The sequence below is a fragment of the Gavialis gangeticus genome, unplaced genomic scaffold, assembly GCF_001723915.1.
Source record: "Gavialis gangeticus isolate Ggan-Ray unplaced genomic scaffold, GavGan_comp1, whole genome shotgun sequence".
Lineage (NCBI taxonomy): Eukaryota > Metazoa > Chordata > Crocodylia > Gavialidae > Gavialis > Gavialis gangeticus.
The window spans coordinates 7,928,487-7,934,127 of NW_017729030.1; the positions used below are offsets into that span (position 1 = coordinate 7,928,487).

Genomic DNA, 5,641 nt, shown 5'->3' on the forward strand with positions numbered 1-5,641 from the left:
CATGGAGAGGGTCCAGAGGAGGGCCACTTGCATGATCGGGGACAGCAGGGCAGGCCCTATGAGGAGAGGCTATGGGACCTGAACCCGTTCAGCCTCCACAAGAGAAGGCTGAGGGGGGATCTAGTGGCCTGTTACAAACTAGTCAGAGGGGACCAGCAGGCATCTGGGAAGTCCCTGTTCCCCCAAGTGCTACCAGGAGTGACCAGGAATAATGGTCACAAGTTCACAGAGGGTAGATTCAGATTAGACATCAGGAGGCGCTACTTCACTGTCAGGGTGGCTAGGACCTGGAACCAACTTCCAAGTGAAGTGGTGCTGGCTCCTACCTTGGGGGTCTTTAAGACAAGGCTAGACAATCACCTTGCTGGGGTTGTTTGACCCCAGTACTCTTTCCTGCCATGGCAGGGGGTCAGACTTGATGATCTGCTCAGGTCCCTTCCAACCCTACTAACTATGAAACTATGAAACTTCAGGGCAGGCAGCTACTCCTCCCTGAGGTGGGACAGGGGCTGGGGCTGGCACAGGCTCCAGGGAACTGCTCCACACCCCCACATCCCCTCAGGGTGGGAGGAGGCACACAGTGTCAGGGCTGGGGAGCAGAGCAGTCCCCCAGAGCCAGCGGAGCCCGCGCCAGCCCCCATCTGTACGTACATGTGTGTGTGCACATGCACGCGCGCGCTGATGCACACTGTGGTTGTCTAAACTTCAACACAAGAGCTCAGCAGAGGGGAAGTACTGACAAGATACCAATATTTCCTCCTAGAAATATATGCCATTTAAGAATACAGAGGTGAACAAGATAAAAACTCAGTAATCATAAATGATCAGCTGATTTTTTTCTCCCCAGTCTGATATCCACACTTAAATGGCATTAATCTGGACATTCAAAGTGAAGGGAAAACCATGAACACAAATGGGATCAGCAAATACTTTAAGTGATGAGATATACTTTTAATGAGAGCAGAGCTATTGATGATTTGGCTCCAGACCACGTTTCACATGCCTGTCTTATGCTCTTGTCTTACCCTAATTCAATGGCGCTCAACCTCCAGGCAACAGAGCTGGGTCACCTGGTCTGCAGGCTCCCTAAAGGTCTGGAAATTTGACGGCAGGGGAACAGCAGCACTGTTAATACAATTTCACTCCCCTTAGGGACACTTACCAGGGAACTGCACCAAAAGGGGGAGACAGGACCAAAGCAGCACACTCACGGACTGCTACTCCTTAGGGGGAACTTTGTTTAACATATGATTAGTAAGTTAATCATGCCCTGCATGTAATGGTTGCCAGGGGCCTGAGGAAGACCTCTATCAGATTTGGCTATTTGTTTTTTCTGTTCATTAAGACATTTCTCCTGCTGAGCAGCATTGTTATTATAAACACAGACACTTGATATTTAACAGAGAGTTAGTTACCCACATTAGTCTGAAATCAGGCAGAAGGCAGGGTAGGGTGGCACCTCAAATGCTAACTCATTCAGAAATACATAAGCTTTTGTAGGCAAAAGCCTACTTCACGAAAGCATATATTACTGTTATATCAAACGACATTAGAACAAGGCGAGGTATAAAGTATCTGCTGAAGTAGGCTTTCACCCACAAAAGTGTATGACAGTGATTCTAAACCAGGGTGCCACAGTACCCTGAAGTGCCTTGAGATCCTTTCAAGAATGCCACACAACGTTAGCACTGGTAGGCGTGCAAACGTGATGCACATGATAAACCCACAGATTTCAAAGAAAAATCCATAACATTAAAAACGTTCAGCCCTGTGCTAGTCTTTCTGAGTTCTTCACAACAGAACAATAATAAAGCAATTCTTCTTTAGTTTAAACCCCCCCCAAGAACTGGCATTTTCTAAGGGGTGCCTCAAGTCTAAAAAGGCCAGGAACCACTGTCTTAAGTCTTTCTTAGCAAGTTAGGGCAGGATGGCACCTGAAAGGCTGACTCCTGGTTGATATTTGATGGAACTATTTGAATGCCTCATGTTTAGAGCCTGAACATCAGAAATGAAAAACATTATCCCACACCTTCATATATAAATCCTAGTCTGAATGAAGTTATACCCTGCAGCAAATCACTACCAAAGAACTAACAATTTGGTAGCAACATTTTCCATGCTACAAGAAACCAGCTTCACCAGAACCATGTTTTAGAGCAGGGGTGCCCAACTGGTGGCCTATGACAGGTTAAGGAGCACCCCCTAAACTACTTTTCAGCCACCACTTCCCCTATTCCCGTGGCTGCAACAGCAACCCAAGTCTTGGGCTCCCCCTCCATCCTCCAGCTTCTGTGTTCTGCACTGGCCCTAGGAGGAGGTATGGCACAGCAGTGGTAGAGGTGAGCACCTACACAGGTGTGCACTGCAATGGTGCAAGGAGCATCCATGTGGGGTTATTCCAGTCGTGGGGGGTATGTCTGTGTGGGCACACACTGCAGTAGAGTTGGGAGGTGTGGGTGTGTAGTGTAGCGGGGGAGCATCCAGGTGGTGCCTGCTGGTGCAGCCTGTGGGACATGCAGCCCCCCAGCCACTTAGGACTTGGGCAGCCCTGTTTAAGAGAATCAAAACAGAGCCAAATTTCTAGGAGGAGTTAAATGCTACAACATGGCCACAAAATGGTTGCTGCTATGTAGATGAGAGACATCTTAAAGCATCTGATTTTTCTCAACATGCTTTAAAAACTATAGAGCAGGCAGAATATCAGAAGCACAAAAGGAATCGCTGTCCTTTTTGTAACAGCCTCACCCACCCACCCATTTCCCTGAAATGCTCATCAAAGCACAAATTGCAACTGATTTTCAGTTGCACAAATTGCAACTCTTCCAACTGATTTTAGCTGGCCTGCAGAGAGCATGCATGTGCACTACCAATGCTCACGGCAAATCAGGATGCTAGAAGGTATTTCTTTGTGGGGTGCCCAGATACCATGTGATGGACACGTCGTAGCTACTCAGTGTCACCCAGGCTGGTGCTGCTCCTACTGAGTTTTTGGCACAGAGAGCAATGCAAATGGCATGGGGTAAGACAGAGAAAGCCACTGCAGGTGATTTCTGAAGGAGTAGGAGAATCATAGAGAAGTAGGGCTAGAAGGGACCTCCAGAGGTCATCTAGTCCAACCCCCTGCCTGAGGCAGGATCATCCCTATCCAAACCATCCCATACAAACCAAAATCTAAACCATGTAAAACTGCCATCAACCCTCACACAATACAGACCTAATCCCCTAACCTGCCACAGGCAAAAATCTTGCCGTGCACAAACTTTTTAACACCCGCCCAGAGGAGCTGGGCACGGAGTGTGCTGAAGGCACCGAGGCTGGCGTGGAACACTTACCGAAGGTCAGCGCCTTACCAGAGGACTGAAAGAGGGCCAATGTGGTTCCCATCTTCAAAAAAGGGAGGAAGGAGGACCCGGGAAACTATAGGGGGACAACAAAAGCCAATGTCCTGCTGCTATGAAATGTCTATATATGCTCTATGGCTCAAGAGCTACTAGGTATAGGGCATCCCTGCTAGAGAGAAAGACAAAACCCCCAAACAGTCAGTACCCACATGACCATGGGGTAAAATTCTTTCCTGACCCCAAATATGGTGATGGGTCTAACCCTGAGCAGAGGGGGCAAGACCCTCTAGCCAGGAACCGCCTGTAACAAGTGCTCAACCCAGGGGTTTCTGTGATGCCTCCTGCTGTCCACTCAGCCAGCCCTTGCCAAACTGTAGCTCGCCTTGGACAATCTCCCCTTCCCTTGCCCATCAGGCATTGATGTTATTATCTCTGAAGAAAAGGGAGGCTGCCCCAAGGCTTCCCAAACCTGGTCTTGCTTATGACCACAGGTGTCCATGGCCATTGCCTCAAGGAGCAATTACATGGGCTGCATCCTCCCTAACACCCACTCCCATGCCACACAGGCAACGTGCTAACTAGGGGTGCACAAATAGAGCTTTCTGGGGATGATACCGATGGCCAATTTTTAATGAGCCATATTGACCAACACCGATCTGACTGCTGATATGTGGCCGGCATCTTGAAGAGCAGCATCTGGCTGGTAAAGCTGTTGTGGTGGAAGGGACAAGGGGGGAGGGAAGGGATGTGGCGGGGGGCAGGTCTAAGCCCTCACAGTGAGAGAGGGAGTGGGGCTGGGACAGGCTCTGCTCAGCCAGGGCAGGACGGAGCTGCAGCTTGCAGGAAAGGGGAGGCAGCTCTTGCCACTACATGTACCCCAGGAGGGCATGAGGCATGTGTGCTCCCTCAAGATCTACATGCAGGGTGAGCACAGGCTGCCACTGAGGGCTGAAGCCAGGGCTGCATCAGGTTCTTCCCGGTAGGAGGCCTAAGCTGGGGCCCTGCTCAAGGCAGGTAACAGCCGTGCTGAGAGCAAGGGCTATGATGAATTTTGAGGTGATTGTAGCCTCCCCACCATAGCCCCTTCATAGCACCGCCACTGCAGGCCCTGCATGCAGCGCCCCCCCAAACAGCCTGGTACAGCCCCAGCCCATCCTCACCCTGCGCACAGATCTAGGTACATACACCCCTGATGCCCTCCTAGGGTATGTGCAGCAGCAAGAGCTGCCCCCCCATGAGCCACTCGTGGCTATATTGCATGCCTCACCCCGACTGTCCAGCACCTGTCCTACCCCCAGCCCCACTCCCTCCCTCACCGCAGAGGCCTCAGTCTGTGCCTCTGTCCCTTCCCCAACAACAGACTTACCAGCCGGATGCTGCTCTCCAAGCTGCTGGGCTGTGCTCCTGGCCACTCACGTGCTGTCCTGTGGCTGTGCCCACACAAGCTTTTATCAACTATAGGAGCCAAAAAAAGCTGATTAGGTCAATTTTCCTTATATTGGTGCCAATACGATATGGGACCGATACATGGGTGCACCTCAAGTGCTAACACACATGCCTCCTGGGTCATGGACTCCCAGCCCTAGTCCTTGTCCCTCCTGGGCTACAAGCTGCTTAGCACCTTCAGTCTCCGGCTGAGGACCTGACTTGCAGTCGCTAGACCTCAGCCCTGCTCCTAGGCCAGTGGAGACCTTTGGGCTCCCAGGCCCTGCTGACGAGTGCCCTTCCTGGGCTACAGACCTCTGTGCTGCCTCGACCCACTGACACCCTGCTCCCTCTGGGCTTGGGCTCTGCCCCTCTCCAGGCTACAGGCTCACCCACCCCTGCTCCCAGGCCCACCTCCTGCAAGGCCTGCCCCTCCAGGCTAGCGCTCACCCAGCCCTGCCTTCTTCCCCCCCTGCCAGAGCTCCTGTCTCTCTGGCTCCCAGGCAGACTCCCTGCCCCGCTCAGGTGACCTCCCAACGAGCCGGGCGGGCGCACCTGCTCCTTCCGCAGCCTTTCCTCCTCCTCCAGCAGGACCAGCCCCAGCCCGACCCCCGGAGCAGGGGGAGAGCCGGAGGGAGCCAGAGGCGGCCCTCGAGGCCCCGCCCGGCTGCGGCGCTCTCCCCGCCCGCGTCCCGCTTCCCCGAGCAACCGGGGGCGGGGGCGGCGATGACGCAGGCGGCGCGAGCGCCCCCCACCAGCAGAGACCAGCACGCGCCCCCACCGCTCGCGGGGCAAGGCCTGCACGTGCCGCTCTCCGGGGGGTTCCTGCGGCCCTGTGCGCTGGAGGCCCGGCCCAGTTCGGCCCGCCATACTCA

At 53.2% G+C, this 5,641-nt stretch overlaps 1 protein-coding gene across 1 annotated transcript in view; it reads right to left on the reverse strand.

Annotated features, from left to right (window-relative positions):
- Positions 1-5,391, reverse strand: part of CFAP97 (cilia and flagella associated protein 97) — a 40,050-nt gene extending 34,659 nt beyond the window's left edge. The window contains exon 1 of the mRNA XM_019521915.1: positions 5,322-5,391. The gene's annotated coding sequence lies outside the window, so the exon portion shown is untranslated. The remainder of the gene's footprint in view (positions 1-5,321) is intronic.
- Positions 5,392-5,641: the final 250 nt, after the last annotated feature.